This window comes from Capricornis sumatraensis, chromosome 1 (assembly GCF_032405125.1).
Source record: "Capricornis sumatraensis isolate serow.1 chromosome 1, serow.2, whole genome shotgun sequence".
Lineage (NCBI taxonomy): Eukaryota > Metazoa > Chordata > Mammalia > Artiodactyla > Bovidae > Capricornis > Capricornis sumatraensis.
The window spans coordinates 137,285,094-137,303,369 of NC_091069.1; positions in this window are offsets into that span (position 1 = coordinate 137,285,094).

Below are 18,276 nucleotides of genomic sequence, written 5' to 3' on the forward strand. Positions count from 1 at the left end.
GAAAAACTAACTATATTTTGACCATTTTCCCAATCTATTCTGCCTGTTCAAATATGAATTCAAAGCCAATTTCTTTCATAAAATATAACATTTTATGTTTTATTTTAGGTTTTTTCTAGATATTCATGAAAATTGGAAATAAACTAAATGATTAATGATATATTTAAATACATAGTAAAATGTTCACTGCATGTTATGAGAGTAAAAGGCAGAAATAAACCTCCATACAACTTATATTTTATTTTTCTTAAATATTTCAATTTTAACTATCTAATTTTCTCTATAAAAATAATACACAAAGCCTTACCACAAAAATCTACATTATTAATATATTGGTAGTGTGTGTATGTACAAATGATCTTTTAATAATTTTATAGTAAGAAAGAAATCTTATTAGATTGTCAATTCCCTTTTCTGGGAAATTGTTGTGCCAGTTACTTGAATAAGAAGCCCAGGTATATATTATGCAAAATGTTTGAAACTAACAAACAGGAATCATTGATGAGTCATAAGTCATGCATAAATGGTGTCTTGTTAAAATAATGTATTAGAATCAAAGTTTTTATTCAAAATTTCTTTCAAAATATTATTTTGTATTTGTTCCCCAAATCAAAAGGTGGGCATTACTTTAATTTCATTAATGCTCCATATAAAATAGATTAAATATATTATTAATTTTTATTTTCCTCATCCATCATCCACCTCCCCTCTAGAAATCATCTTTAAATTCCCTGTATCTATAACTCTGTTTCTGTTTTGTTCTATTTATCCTTTTTTAAATTGAAGTATATGGCAACCCAGTCCAGTACCCTTGCCTGGAAAATCCCATGGATGGAGGAGCCTGGTGGACTACTGTCCATGGGGTCACAAAGAGTCGAACACAACTAAGTGACTTGAATTTCACTTTCATAATTGATTAACAATTAGTTTCAAGTGTACAGCATAATCATTCAATATTTTTATAAATTGTATTCCATTTAAATTTATTATAAAATATTGACCGTATTCCCTGGGCTGTACAATAAATATTCATATCTCATCTATTTTATTCATAGTAGTTTGTAACTCTTAATCCTCTACCTCCCTCCCCACTGATAATATATCTCTTGTTTGTTCTCTATACCTGTGAGTCTGTTTTAGAGAAAGAATTAATCTTCAAAATATACAAACAGTTAATGCAGCTCAATATCAAAAAAACAAAAAACTCATCAAAAAATGGGTACAAGATTTAAGCAGACATTTCTCTAAATAAGACAGACAGATGATCAAAAAATACATGAAAAGATGGTCAACATCACTGACTGTTTGTTGTTGTTCAGTCTTTAAGTCCTGTCAAACTCTTTGCGACCTCATGGATTTATAGCATTGCGGGCTCCTGTGTCCGTCACTATCTCCCAGAGTTTGCTCAAATTCATGTCCATTGAGTCAGTGATGCTAACTAACCATCTCTTCCTATACTGCTCCCTTTGCCTTTTGGCTTCAGACTTTCCATGCATCAGCCTCTTTTCAAATAAGTTGGCTCTTTGCATCAGGTGATGGCAAATCAAAACTACAATGAGGTATCACCTCACACTAGTCATAATGACCATCATAAAAAAAATGTACAAAATAATAAATGCTGGAAAAGGTGTGGAGAAAAAGAAACCTTCCTGTACTGTTTGTAGAAGTTTAAATTGGTATAGCCACTATGGAGAACAGTATGGAGGTTCCTTGAAAACTAAATATACATCTACTATATGATCCAGGTATCTCACTTCTGGGCATATATCCAGAGGAAACCATATTTTTTAGTTACATTCATTTGTTTTACTTGTTGGATTCCACATAAAAGTGATAACATGTCATTTTCTTTCTTTGTCTGATTTTTGAAAATAAGTTTTATATCCTTCAGGTCGATCTGTGTTGTTGGAAATATCAGAATTTCATTCTTTTTGGGAGGTGAAATATCAATACTATTGCATTTTGTGTATGTGTGTGTGTGTGTGTGTGTGTGTGTGTGTGTGTGTATACTGCTGCTGCTAAGTCATGTCAGTCGTATCTGACTCTGTGTGACCCCATACATGGGAGCCCACCAGGCTCCGCTGTCCCTGGGATTCTCCAGGCAAGAACACTGGAGTGGGTTGCCATTTCCTTCTCCAATGCATGAAAGTGAAAAGGGAAAGTGAAGTCGCTTAGTTGTATCCAACTCTTAGCGACCCCATGGACTGCAGCCTACCAGGCTCCTCCACCCATGGGATTTTCCAGGCTAGAGTACTGGTGTGGGTTGCCATTGTTTTCTCCATATATATATATATATATATATATATTTATATACAATTATATATGTATAAATCTTTATCTATTCATCTATTGATGATCACTTAGTTGCTTTCCTATCTTTGTAACTAAATAATACTGCTATGAATATTGGGGTACAAGTATTTGTTCAAATTATTATCTATGTATTCTTTAGATCTATACCCAGGAATTTAAATTTAGGACCACTTTTATATGTTGGGTATTTATTTTTAAGGAAACCCCATATGGTTTTCCTTAAGTACACCAATTCACAATCACAATAACAAAATATAGTATTCATTTTTTTACATCCTTGCAAATATTTTTTGTTTGTAGTATTTTTGAAGATAGCCATTCTGACAGGTTTATGGTGGTATCTCATTGTGGTTTAAATTTGCATTTCTCCAATTATTAGTGGTGTCAAATATTTATCATGAGCTTGTTGGCCTCTGCATATCTTCTTAAGAAAAATATATATTTACAACTTGCACCCATCTTTTAATTGGTAAGTTTTTTGGGATTTTGAGCTTCATGCACTCTGTGCTCATCAGTTAGCTCAGTTCAGTTTAGTCACTCAGTCATCTCCGACTCTTTATGATCCCATAATTGCAGCACGCCAGGCCTCCCTGTCGATCACCAACTCCCAGAGTTCACTCAAACTCATGATCATCGAGTCGGTGATGCCATCCAACCGTCTCATACTCTGTTGTCCCCTTCTCCTCCTGTCCCTGAACCCTCCCAGCATAAAAGTCTTTTTCAATGAGTCAACTCTTCGCATGAGGTAGCCAAAGTACTGGAGTTTCAGCTTCAGGATCATTCCTTCCAAAGAAAATCCAGGGCTGATCTCCACTAGAATGGACTGGTTGGATCTCCTTGCAGTCCAAGGGACTCTCAAGAGTCTTCTCCAACACCACCAAAAGCATAATTCTTTGGCGCTCAGCTTTCTTCACAGTCCAACTCTCACATCCATACAAGACTACTGGAAAAACCATAGCCTTGACTAGATGGACCTTAGTTGGCAAAGTAATGTCTCTGCTTTTGAATATGCTATCTAGGTTGGTCTTAACTTTCCTTCCAAGGAGGAAGTGTCTTTTAATTTCATGGCTTCAGACACCACCTGCAGTGATTTTGGAGCCCCCAAAAATAAAGTCTGACACTGATTCCACTGTTTCCCCATCTATTTCCCATGAAGTGATGGGACCAGATGCCATGATCTTCGTTTTCTGAATGTTGAGCTTTAAGCCAACTTTTTCACTCTCCTCTTTCACTTTCATCAAGAGGCTTTTTAGTTCCTCTTCACTTTCTGCCATAAGGGTGGTGTCATCTGAATATCTGAGGTTATTGATATTTCTCCCAGCGATCTTGATTCCAGCTTGTGCTTCATCCAGCCCAGCATTTCTCATGATGTACTCTGCATATAAGTTAAATAAGCAGGATGACAATATACAGCCTTGATGTACTCCTTTTCCTATTTGGAACCAGTCTGTTGTTCCATGTCCAGTTCTAGTTGTTGCTTCCTGACCTGCATACAGGTTTCTCAAGAAAGGTCAGGTGGTCTGGTATTCCCATCTCTCTCAGAATTTTCCACAGTTTATTGTGATCCACACAATCAAAGGCTTTGGCATAGTCAATAAAGCTGAAATAGATGTTTTTCTGGAACTCTCTTGCTTTTTCCATGATCCAGCAGATGTTGGCAATTTGATCTCTGGTTCCTCTGCCTTTTCTAAAACCAGCTTGAACATCAGGAAGTTCACAGTTCACGTATTGCTGAAGCCTGGCTTGGAGTATTTTGAGCACTACTTTACTGGCGTGTGAGACGAGTGCAATTGTGCGGTAGTTTGAGCATTTTTTGGCATTGCATTTCTTTGTGATTGGAATGAAAACTGACCTTTTCCAGTCCTGTGGCCACTGCTGAGTTTTCCAAATTTGTGGACATATTGAGTGCAGCACTTTCACAGCATCATCTATCAGTAGTTGAAATAGCTCAACTGGAATTCCATCACCTCCACTAGCTTTGTTGGTAGTGATGCTTTCTAAGGCCCACTTGACTTCACATTCCAGGACGTCTGACTCTAGGTGAGTGATCACTCCATCATGATTATCTGGATCATAAAGATCTTTTTGTACAGTTCTTCTGTGTTTTCATGCCATCTCTTCTTAATATCTTCTGCTTCTGGCAGGTCCATACCATTTCTGCCCTTTATCGAGCCCATCTTTGCATGAAATGTTCCCTTGGTATCTCTAATTTTCATGAAGAGAACTCTAGTCTTCCCCATTCTGTTCTTTTCCTCTATTTCTTTGCATTGATTGCTGAAAAAGGCTTTCTTATTTCTCCTTGCTATTCTTTGGAACTCTGCATTCAGATGCTTATATCTTTCCTTTTTCTCCTTTGCTTTTTGCTTCCCTTCTTTTCACAGCTATTTGTAAGGCCTCCCCAGACAGCCATTTTGCTTTTATGCATTTCTCTTCCATGGGGATGGTCTTGATCCCTGTCTCCTGTACAATGTCAGGAACCTCTGTCCATAGTTCATCAGGCACTCTATCTATCAGATCTAGGCCCTTAAATCTATTTCTCACTTCCACTGTATAATCGTAAGGGATTTGACTTAGGTCATACCTGAATGGTCTAGTGGTTTTCCCTACTTTCTTCAATTTAAGTCTGAATTTGGCAATAAGGAGCTCATGATCTGTGCTCATAGTCACTTACAAATAGTTTTTCCCATTCAGTAGGTTATCTTTTGTTTGATAATGATTTCCTTTGCTGTACATTTTAGCTAAATTAAGTTCCATTTGTTATTTTGTTTGTTTGTTTCATTTGCCTTAGAAGACAAATTTAAACAAAAAATGGTACCATTTCTGTTAAAGAGTTTTCTGCATATGTTTTCTCCTAGACATTTTCTGATATTTTGGTCTTAATTAAGTCTTTAGTCCATTTTGAGTTTATTTTTGTTTATGATGTGAGAAAGTGTTCTAATTTCATTCTAAATTTTACATGCAGGTATTGTTTTCCTGGCACCATTTCCTGAAGAAATTGCCTTCTGCCTATTGTATATTCTTGCCTCCTTTGTCATAATTACTTTACCATAAGTGCATAAGGTTATGTCTGGGCTCGCTAGTCCATTTCACTGATATGTCTGTTTTGGTGCTAGTACCATACTTTTTTGATTACCTTGTGTTTGTGATATAAAGTTAGGAGTGTTATACCTCCAAATCTGTGTTTCTTTCTTAAGACTGACTTGATTACTTGTGGTGTTTTGTGTTTCCAAACAAATTTTAGAACTATTCTTTCTGGTTATGAGTAAAGTGCATTCAGTATTTTGATAGGAATTTCATTGAATCTGTGGGTTGTCTTGAGTGGTATTGTTATTTAATTCTCTCACTCCATGGATGTAATATATTTTTTCTATGTGTTTGTATCACTTTCAGTCATTTTCAGCATTGTCTTATGTTTTTCCAAATACAGATCTTTTACCTCTTTACTTTTCTTCAGGCTTGTAATAGCAGCGTATATCTATGGATATATATGTGTGTATGTCTGTTTCAGTTTGCTGATTTCTTTATTTCAAGTACATTTTAATAATCCTGATTTATACTTCCCTTTCTCTGTGATTACTATTTTAGTTAACATATATATTACATCTTTTGTTTTATGGGTCACTGCTGCTGCTGCTGAGTCGCTTCAGTCATGTCCCACCCTGTGTAACCCCATAGACGGCAGCACATCAGGCTTCCTTGTCCCTGGGATTCTCAAGGCAAGAACACTGGAGTGGGTTGCCATGTCCTTCTCCAATGCGTGAAAGTGAAAGTTGAAAGTGAAGTCACCAAGTCATGTCCAACTCTTAGTGACCCCATGGACTGCAGCCTACCAGGCTCCTCCATGCACGGGATTTTCCAGACAAGAGTACTGAAGTGGGGTACCATTGCCTTCTCCGTTTATGTGTCAATAAAGTACTTATTAAACATGCAGATGGCACTACCCTTATGGCAGAAAGTAAAGAGGAACTAAAAAGCCTCTGGATGAAAGTGAAAGAGGAGAGTGAAAAAGTTGGCCCAAAGCTCAACATTCAGAAAACAAAGATTATGGCATCCGGTCCCATCATTTCATGGGAAATAGATGGGGAAACAGTGGAAACAGTGTCAGACTTTTTTTTTTTTTGCGGGGGGGGGGGGGGGGGCTCCAAAATCACCACAGATGGTGATTGCAGCCATGAAATTAAGACACTTACTCCTTGGAAGGAAAGTTATGACCAACCTAGATAGCATATTCAAAAGCAGAGACATTACATTGCCAACAAAGGTCTGTCTAGTCAAGGCTATGATTTTTCCAGTAGTCATGTACAGATGTGAGAGTTGGACTTTGAAAAAAGCTGAGCACCAAAAAATTGATGCTTCTGAATTGTGGTGTTGGAGAAGACTCTTGAGAGTCCCTTGGACTGCAAGGAGATCCAACCACTCCATTTTGAAGGAGATCGGTCCTGGGTGTTCTTTGGAAGGAATGATGCTAAAGCTGAAACTCCAGTACTTTGGCCACCTCATGCGAAGAGTTGACTCATTGGAAAAGACTCTGATGCTGGGAGGGATTACGGGCAGGAGGAGAAGGGGACGACAGAGGATGAGATGGCTTGATGGCATCACTGATTCAATGGACAAGAGTTTGAGTGAACTCCAGGAGTTGGTGATGGACAGGGAGGCCTGGCGTGCTGCAATTCATGGGGTCGCAAAGAGTCGGACATGACAGTGACTGAACTGAACAGAAAGTATTTATTTCTGATATAGTTAATTTTACTACTTTTTTCTATTATTCTTTCTGTAGGTTTTTATATGGTTGATTTACTACATTTACTGTAAATTTGCCTTCAACAATTAGCTTTTTTTCCCACTACTTTTATTTTTCTAGTAGTGATCTTTTCCTTTTTTGTTTAAATAATTTCCTCTAACCTTTCTTGTAAAGTTAGAGTGGTGATGCTAAACTCATTTTTCATTTGCTCATCTTAAATCTTTTGATTTTCCACAAAATCTGTGTGATAGCTTTCCTAAGAAGAGGATTCTTGGTTGTGGGGCTTTCCCTTTCATCATTTTAAGACTTTTATGCCACTCCTTTCTTACCTATAGAATCTATTGAAAAGTTGTTCAGATTCTATAATGGTTTCCTCATATGTAGCTTGTTTTTATCTTGCTGCTTTTAATATTCTTTTTTTTTCTTTCATTTGTTTCATTTTAAGTGAAATGCATCATAATGTGGTCCTCTTTGTGTTGATCCTGTTTAGGATTCTTTGTGATTTCTATACCTGTATATGTTTCCTTTCTCAGGTTAAGGAAGTTTTTAGCTTCTATGTCTTCAAATATAATTTTTGCCCTTTTATCTCTCTTTTCCTTCTGGGACCTCTATAATGCAAATATCATATGCTTGATTTTGTCACAGAGATCTCTTGAAATGCCTTTGTTTCTTTTTAGTTTTCTTTCTTTTATCTGCTCAGGTTTAGTGATTTCCACTTATCTTTTTTTTTTTTTTTCCCCAGCTTATTGAACTGTTCCTCACATCATTTGAACTACACTCATTTTCTACTAGTCTATTTTTCATTTCAGTTATTTTATTCTTCATCTCTATTTGATTTTTCTCCATACTATCTAACTTTTTGTCAAAAACTTTTATCTTGTAATCTTGTACTCTTCATCCTTTCTTCTCTTGAGTTCTTCAGTCATCTTTATGAAAATTACCTTGAACTCTTATTGGATAAGTTATCTATCTCCACCTCATTAGCACTTCTGGGGTTTTATCTTGTTTCTTCATTTGGAATATGTCCCTCTGTTGCCTCATTTTGCCTAATTTGCTGTTGCTATTTCTGCATATCATGTAAGTTGCTAAGTTTCCCAGTCTTGGAGAAAGAGATGTGAGATTTCTCTTTTGTAAGAGATGTGCTGGGCATCCAAGTGCATGCTTCTTTCTAATCACCAGAGCTATGTGCTCTCGAGATATCCCATATATGAGCTGCATGGGTCCTTTTACAGTCGATGACTGATTACTGTAGACAGTATAGTAGGCATGATTGGGATTAGGTTCCTGGTCTGGTTGGTTGCCAGCCCCTGCCTTTTGTGGAGGTTGCTAGCTGCTAGTTGGAAGAATCATGAGAAAGCTAGCTATGGAATACTGGTGGGTGCCAGGGCCAGTACCATCTCAATGATAGACAGAACCTCATGCTGGAATCTCTGGCGACAGGCCCTTGGGGATACAAATATGGTGTTAGCCTGTTGGTGGATAGACTGGATACTGCAAGCCACTGGCTAAGGGGCCCAAGGAGTCCCTGAGCTGGCATGTCCTTCTGGTGGGCAGAGCCTGGGCCCAATTCTAGGGATGATGCCAGCTTGCTGGTGTATTGGTTGGGTTCTGACAAGGCAGGCTTTGGGGCTACAGTGGTCCTAGTGGAGGAAGTCCTGGGGCTAGTGCCAGCTCACCAATGGGCAGAGCCATGTCCCAGAGCCTCTTGTTGTAGGGCATTGGGTAATCTGGAGTTGGTGTGTCTGCAGGGCTGAGGCCCATGGAACTTGTGCCTGCCCACTGATGAGCAGAGCTGGGCCACAGGGCCTCTGGCTATAAGATCCTGGGGGTCCTAGAACTAGTGTCTGCTTACTGGTTTATGAAGCTGGTCCTGGGCCCTCTTGTGGGCACTGCCATGTCATAGGACAGCTGTGGGTTCAGGGGACAGCATGCCTGCTAATAGGTGGGGACATGTAACCATCTATATTATTGCTTGGCCTGAAGTGTCCCAATGTTGGTACAGAAAATGTGGAGGATGGAATGGGTTCATTTACTAATAAGTTAGAGGGGAGATTCCAGAATGGCACTTTTTATTACCAGTGTTCTTGTGATAGAATGAGTCTCCAAAAATGTCTGGCACCAGTGTATGTATCCCCAGGGCAAATTCCAGTTGCTTCCTGCCTCCGCAGTGAGTTTCCAAGATCAGCAGGTGAGTCTGACTTTGGCTCCTTTCAAATTACTGCTTCTACACTGGGTTCCAGACCATTTAAAATTGTGTGTGCCCTTTAAGAATGGAGGCTCTTGTCTCCCACAGTCCCTGAGTCTCCCAAAATATAGCCCTGTTGTCGTATTCAGTCTTGTTTGACTCTTTGCAGCCCCATGGACTGAAGCCTGCCAGGTTCTCTCCCCATGGAGACAAAGATTCTGGAGTGAGGTGCCATTTTCTACTCCAGGAGATCTTCCCAACCCAAGGAGCAAACCCATATCTTTTGAGTCTCCCACATTGACAGGTGGATTCTTCACCACTAGTACCATCTGGGAAGCCCCAAAGAAAGCCCTGCTGGCCTTTAAATCCAAATGTTCTGGGGTCTCAGCTTCCCAATATAGGATTCCTGGGCTAAGGAGCCAGACATGGGACTCTGACTTGTGGCTCTTTGGGGAGAAAGTTTTAGATTTCACATATAGGTGAAATCATTTATTCTATTTGCCTTTTTATGAGTAATTTTATTTTGCAGAATGCATAACATAGTAATTTCATTTTGCAAAATACAACACATCCATGTTGTTGCAAATGGCAAATTTTCACTCTTTTCTGTGGCTGATTAATATTCCATTGTGTGTATGTGTTTGATACATGTATGCCACATCTTCATACATTCTTCAGTTGATTAGCACTTGGGCTGCTTCCCTATCTTGGCTACTGTGAATAATTCTGCAATGAACATATGGGTGCACGTATCTTTTCAAATTAGTGTTTTGGGAAGTTTTTGGAAAAATATCCAGAAGTAGAATTGTTCATTCATATACTAGTGTGCTTTTTAATCTTTGCGGAAACTCCATAGTAACGGCACACATTTACATTCTCACCATTAGTGCCTCAGGGTCCCCTTTTCTCCACATCCTTGTCAACACCTGTTATTTCTTTTCTTTTGATAATAGCCATTCAAACAGATGTGAGGTGGTATCTCATTGAGGTTTTGATTCTGTTTCCCTGACAATTAGTGATGTTAAGAATCTTTTCATGTGTTTGTTTGCCATCTGTATGTCTCCTTAGAATAATGTCTATTCAGGTCCTCTGCTCATTTTATAATCAGGTAATTTCTTTCTTTTATGTTGGGTTGAATGAATTTTTATGTATTTTGGATATTATATGAATACATATTATTTCTTTATCAAACATATATTTTGCAAATATTTTTTCCCATTCAATGATCAATCTTTTGTTTTATTGGTAGTTTTCTTCACTGTGCAAAAACTTTTTAGTTTGATGTCTTTTCTACTTATGTTTGCTTTTGCTTCTGTTTTTTGTTTGTTTGTTTGCCTGAGGAAACATATAGAAAAATATTGCTAAGATCTATATCAAAGAGCTTACTGCTTATATTTTCTTTTAGACATTGTATTGTTTCAGGCCCTACATTTCATTTTGAGTTTATTTCTGTATATAGCATGAGAAGTTAAGTCTGTTTCTTTTTCATGTAATTCTCCAGTTTTCACTATATCATTTGTTGAAGAAGCTTTTATCCATTGAATATTCTTGCCCTCTTTGTGGTAGATTAATTGACCATATAGCTGTTGGTTCATTTCTGGGCTCCCTCTTCTGTTCCATTTATTTATGTATCTGCTTTTGTGCCAGTACCATGCTGCTTTGATTAATATTGCTTTGGAGTATAGTTATAAACTTGGAGTATAGTTATAAATTTGGGTGCTTGTTACTTTTCTAAAGACTTTTTTTGTTTATTTTAAAGGAATTTTAAGACATTTAAATATCTCTTTACCAGAAAATTACTTTTCAATTATGATTCCAATGGATGTTTATTTAGAATCATTCATCACTTCATTAAATGTTACTTCAGAATTTTAACTTTAATCATTTTGGAATACTCAATGAAATATATATTTCATGTTTTGTTACTTGGATACTGCTTTCACTTTTTAAAATGACTTTCTTTTATATTAACTTTCCCACATTAAAAACAGTTCTTTCTGTTTTTGGTTTTAAGCTTTACTTTTTCTATAAAAAAGTAAACAAAAAGTGTTTCATTCTAGATGATATTGACATTGTCTAAGAGTCTAAGTTATTTTCTTTTTAAACTTTCTTCAAACAGTTCCTAAGGTCTTAATTTAGGAGTTATTTTTTTTCTAGTTCTTTCCAGGCTTAACCTGTTTCCATTTATGTATAAAGTCCAATGAAGTAGTACTTTTTTCCTATAGATATTTTTAACTAGATAATCCCAGAATTGTTCATTGAAGAAAAATATGCTCATATTATCTATTATTTAAAGAGTGTAAATACCTTATGTAATAAACTTGAATAAATATTTAATGTTAAAATTAAGCAATGATATGTTGATTTCTTTGCATCTTTTTTATCTTGACAGCAAGTAAATTTAGAAAATTTCTGTCTTTCAGAATTATGATCAATACCTCAAAACTGATTATACCTAAAAATCTTGTCAACTCATTGGAAATATAAGCTTTAAAAATCTGTGATTTTAATAAGATTATAATGTTGATCTGCAGAAAGGAAAGTTATATCTTTGTAAACGTTCTAGCTTTATTTTATTTCAATGATTTAACTTTATGTCTTTTTTATCCAGCTATTCAAAAAATTATCATAGCATTACTTGTATTTTGTGGGTTTTCAATGTTAGCAATTAGACTATGTATTTCTTCAAGGAATCACCTCAGTTACCCTCAACAGTAAAATTTCTAATACAATTTCTATTGCTCTAAGTTGTGAAGTGTTATGTGCATATATTTGTACTCAGATGCATACACATACACAGAACACATGCATTTCTCACATTATACCTAGGTGTCTTCTTTATTACTGGCCTTTCTATTTCATCATCAGTTTCCCAATATGATGGAATGATAATTAAGGGGAAAAAGCTAAATGGTAATAGCACCCTGCATCAATCTAGAAAATATAATCTTTAAAGAGAAACTTCCTAAAGACTATTGACATGGAAATACCAGCAGACTCTATTACAGTAGTTTTGACAGTGAGAAAAGTTACTGATTTGAGGTCCTGATGAATCCCCAGAGGTACATCTGAAAAACAATGCCAGATGGCTCTAGAGGAGATCATTGCAGTGATACTTATATAGTCAACCTTTCATTGTTCATCAACATGGCAATGCCCATCTGCATTCTATAAATCTGTGACCTGAACTGGCCACATACTCGTGTTTATTTGTAAGAATCAACCTTGTATAGACAAGGCAAGTACAGAAAAAGACCCGTTCATGTCCAAATATGCAAAAACTTGGTGCAAAGAATTAACTAAAATCCACTTTCACTATTCTGATAATTCCTCTGTAACTATACATAATCATGAGAATGATCATTTTTGTCAACCTTAAGTAATGTCGGCCATTTGTACTTTGTTAAACCACACAATTCTTACTTGGCTAATTTTATCCAATTGTCTTATTCAATACATCTTTGCTTTTCCTCATAATCATTCACATTCATGAGATCAGTTAATGAATTTCAATTTCTATTTTAATTCAGTTCAAGTAAGTTTAACATTAGCCAAAATTACAGTGTAGAAATTATGTTCAAATGAAAATTCCCTTTCATTTATGCTGCCATTACAACTCTGCCCATTATAATCTATTAAACCAAAATGTGAACATTTTCTAAATATTGAAATATTGCCCTGAAAGTACAGTATAAATTCATTTCATTACTGCAGTAAAATTCTTATCACATATGCCACAAAGAGAATAGTGAATTAATAACATCACCAACGTTCTCTGATTTGTCTGTATAACAATATAAAATAATTTTATGTAAGTATATTTTCTCATTAGTATTGGTATTCTTACTTAATTTTGCATTTTGAAAACAGCTTTTGAAATAACCATGTAAGTAAATCATAATAACAAATAATATGTTCAAGTATTACTTTGTGTTCTATATTCTGTTACATTCCTCTTATTATTTTAGTTGATTCCCAAAACATATAAAATAATATTATTTTCAGCAGTACTTAAAAATTATGCAAAGGATATTTCTTGTATCTTTAAAAATTTATGGGGAATAAAGAATTAAGGAAAAAGAAAATCCATCTCCTGTTTTCTATCCATTTGAAATGAGCTTTTTTATTTTTTCCATCTAGCCTATTTTTCCAGGCCAACTGAAAATATTTTATTGCCAACCAACATTTTATTGATTTTATCTATTAGGGAAATCTCTCACCATATTGAACTTCTAGGATATCTAAAAAAACTTTTACCTTTCATAATATATTAATTTTTATTTTAACTACTTATGTTTGTATCTAGTTGTTTACTATGAAAACTTAAGATACTTTAAGCTTAGAGTCTGGAACGTCTTAACTTTTGTATCTTTCATAATAATTGTCATGGACATTTGACATTTACTAAACATCCAATAAATAACTCCTGTACAGTAAAGCAACAAGTACCTTTGTAAAACAGTATTTTAAGAGATAAAGAGTTGTAAGATGTGAGGTATGAGGATGAAAGAGGCACAATACAGAAGGTCTTTTGGTTGTGGTAAGGGATTTAGATTTTACTCTTTGGGAAATAGAAGCCTTTGGAAAATGAAAGGAAAAGAGTGACACAATGTGATTTATGTTTTAGAAGAGTATCACGCATAGTTTGAGGAGTACATAGTAGTGAGGGAGGAAAATAGGAGGAAGTTCATTTAGTGGGATATTGTCATCACCTACATAAATGATAATAGTTTGATCCAAGTAGTAATTGGAAGTTGCTGAGAAGTGGTAAGTAGTTAAATATGGGTATTTAGGGGTAAAATGCATGATTATCTCAATAGATGCAAAAAGTATTTGATAAAACACAGCACTATTTCTTGAAAAGATATCCAACAGACTAGAAATAAAATGAAAATTCTTCAACCTGAAAAAGGACATCCATGAAAAACTCAGAGCTAAGATATATTTTGGGCTTCCCAGGTTGCACAGTGGTAAAGAATCCACATGCCAATGCAGGAGAATCAGGAGAGGTGGGTTTGATTCTGCATCAGAAAGATACGCTGGAGTAGAAAGGGGTAATCCATTCCAGGATTCTTACCTGGAAAAATTTCATAGACAGGAAATCTGGAAGTCTACAGTCCATGGGATTGCAAAGAGTCAGACATGACTGCACACGCACAAGATATACTTAAGAGTGCAAGACTGAAAGTTTATCCTCTAAGTAAGGAATAAGACAAGCAAGTCCTAAGTTTTTTATTTTGTTTTTGTTTATTTTGCTGTTGAAAATGTTCAGTAATTAGATAATAATGATGATTGCACAACTTTTAAATATACTAAAAACCTGTAAATTACATAACTTGAAAATTTTCATGTTTTCATGAAATTTTCATGTTATGTGGATTTTATTTCAATTTTTAAAAATGGACATTTTTGAAAGGTAAAATTTCTGGAATTTACTATCACGATATGATAGACAAACAAGTAATACTTTAAGATTTTTACTTGGACAACTGGCAAATAGACTTGTTAGTTACTAAATTTTGAAAAACTGGAAGAAGTATTTCCGTGTTGTCATTAGTGTTTATTGGCATTTTTGCAGACAAAAAACTGAGTTTCAAAAAGTAAATTTGATATGTCTAATAATCAAGTAGGCTTCCCTGATAGCTCAGTTGGTAAAGAATCCGCTGCAATGCAGGAGACCCCAGTTCTTCCTGAATCGGGAAGATCCCCTGGAGAAGGGATAGGCTACCCAGTCCAGTATTATTGGGCTTCCCTTGTGGCTCAGCTGGTAAAGAATCAGCCTGCAGGGTGGGAGACCTGGGTTCAGTCCCTGGGTTGGGAAGCTTTCCTGGAGGAGGGAAAGGCTATCCACTCCAGTATTCTGGCCTGGAGAATTCCATGGACTATATAGCTTATGGGGCTTCCCTGGTGGGTCAGATGGTAAAGCGTCTGCCTGCAATGCAGGAGATCTGGTTTCGATCCCTGGGTTGGTACGATCCCCTGGAGAAGGGAATGGCAACCCATTCCAGCAGTCTTGCCTGGGAAATCCCATGGTTGGAGGAGCTTGATAGGTTACAGTCCATGGGTTCGCAAAGATTTTAACTTTTTTAGATTCCACGTATAAGTGATATGATGGAGTTTCTGTCTTTCTCTATGTAACTTACCTTACTTTAGCATAAAGTGCTCAGGGTCCATCCATGTTTGTAACAAGTGGAAGGACAGCCTCTTTCCTCATCACTGAATATTTCTTGTGAATATGTACATCTTTATATCCATTTGTTAAATTGGTTTATTTCTCTCCCTCAGTTCTTGTCTCATCTTGACAATGATTTGGAACGATGAAATAATTGCAGTTCATGCAGGCTGATTTCTCAACTCTTATCTCATCATAGAAAGAACTTGAAACAACAGACTAGTTACAGCTCAGTTAGAGCTCAAACAGACCGAACTTTTATTAAACAGAAAGCAGATAGTACATCCCAAAACATGGAAGCAGGCTGACTCCAAAGGAGTGGCAACAATCCATCTTGGCTTTCCTTTTTATACTTTCCATCTCCTCCTCTTGGTTCTGCATTGTGAAAAACAGGGCTTGTTGTCGTTTTTGTTGTTGTTCAGTCACTAAGTTGTGTCTGACTATTTGTGATCCCATGTACAGCTGCATATCAGGTTCACTATCTCCCAGAGTTTGTTCAAACTCATGTCCATTGAGTTGGTGATGCCATTCAACTATCTCATCCTCTGTCATCTCTTTCTCCTCCTGCCCTCAGTCATACATGCCACCAATCAGGAGAGGGAATTCAAAAGGGTGTATGCTCAAGGCCAATCAGGGAATGGGGAGTGTCTGGATACATGAAAAATAGGACTTTTTCATATTCATCTAGGCTGGCATGGACTGAGAGCTTTGATTGACAGTTGCAAGTTACATAACGACAGGCTCTATTATCCATGTCTTTCCCATAATTCAGTCTGTTACAATCAGTAGTATGAAATATTTATGAACCCTTAATGGGCTCCTGGCTGCCTAAGATTAGTTGAGAAGAGAACTGTGTATCAGAGATGCATGTGCCTGAATTGAGAAACTCCTTTGGTTAGTTAGCATCTATTGTGTGCCTAGGGGCACATGCACAGGAGTTGGACAAGTCTCTGGGGTTATTTCTGTAGCATGTCTGTGAACTCTCCTGGGCATGTCTGGTCTGGGGTTGAGAGATAAGTTTGTAATCTTTTCAGCTAGGCCACCACTCATTGCTCTTGCCCAGATTTCTGCCTAATACATTCATATGTTAATGGGATTATGGGTTGTTTCCATATCTTGGCAATTGTGAATAAGCCTGCAGTAAATGGAGGAGTGTATATATGCATGATAAGACACTTCAGTTCAGTTCAGTTCCATCACACAGTCTGACTCTTTGTGACCCCATGAATGACAGCACACCAGGCCTCCCTGTCTATCACCAACTCCCGGAGGTTACCCAAACTCGTCCATTGAGTCAGTGCTGCCATCTATCCATCTCATCCTGTTATCCCATTCTCCTTTGGCCTTCAATCCTTCCAAACATCAGGGTCTTTTTATATGAGTCGGCTCTTCACATCATGTGGCTAAAGTATTGGAGTTTCAGCTTCAACATCAGTCCTTCCAATGAACACCCAGGACTGATTTCTTTTAGGATGGACTAGTTGGATCTCCTTGAAGTCCAAGGGACTCTTAAGAGTCTTCTCCAACACCACAGTTCAAAAGCATCAGTTCTTCGGCACTCAGCTTTCTTTATAGTCCAACTCAAAATCCATACATGACCACTGGAAAAACCATAGCCTTGACTAAATGGACCTTTTTTGACAAAGTAATGTCTCTGCTTTTGAATATTCAGACTAGATTGGTCATAACTTTCCTTCCAAGGAGTAAGCGTCTTTTAATTTTATGGCTGCAGTCACCATCTGCAGTGATTTTGGAGCCCAAAAAAATAAAGTCTGACACTGTTTCCACTGTTTCCCCATCTATTTGCCATGAAGTGATGGGACTGGATGCTACGATCTTCGTTTTCAGAAGGTTAAGCTTTAAGCCAACTTTTTCACTTGCCTCTTTCACTATCATCAAGAGGCTCTTTAGTTTATCTTCACTTTCTGCCATAAGGGTGGTATCATTTGCATATCTGAGGTTATTGATATTTTCCCTGGCAATCTTGATTCCAGTGTTTACTTCCTCTAGCATTTCTCATGATGTACTCTGCATATAATTTAAATAAGCAGGGTGACAATATACAGCCTTGACATACTCCCTTTTCTATTTGGAACCAGTCTGTTGTTCCCTGCCCAGTTCTAGCTGTTGCTTCCTGACCTGCATATAGGTTTCTCAAGGGGCAGGTCAGGTGGTCTGGTAATCCCATCTCCTTCAGAATTTTCCACAGTTTATTGTGATCCTTACAGTCCATTGCTTTGGCATAGTCAATAAAGCAGAAATAGATATTTTTCTGGAACTCTCTTGCTTTTTTGGTGAACCAGCAATGGTTGGCAATTTGATCTCTGGTTCCTCTGCCTTTTCTAAAACCAGCTTGAACATCTGGAAGTTCACGGTTCACATATTGCTGAACCCTGGCTTGGAGAATTTTGAGCATTACTCTACTCGCCTGTGAGATGAGTGCAATTGTGTGGTAGCTTGAGCATTGTTTCACATTGCATTTCTTTAGGACTGGTATGAAAACTGACATTTTCCAGTCCTGTGGCCACTGCTGAGTTTTCCAAATTTGCTGGCATATTGAGTGAAGCACTTTCATAGCATCATCTTTCAGGGTTTGAAATACCTCAACTGGAATTCTATCACCTCCACTAGCTTTGTTCATAGTAATACTTCCTAAGGCCCACTTGACTTCACATTCCAAGATGTCTGCCTCTAGGAAGGTGATCACACCATCGTGATTATCTGGGTAGTGAAGATTTTTTTGTGTAGTTCTGTGTATTCTTGCCACTTCTTAATATCTTCTGCCTCTGTTAGGTTCATACCATTTCTGTCCTTTATTGAGTCCGTCTTTGCATGAAATGTTCCCTTGATTTCTCTAATTTTCCT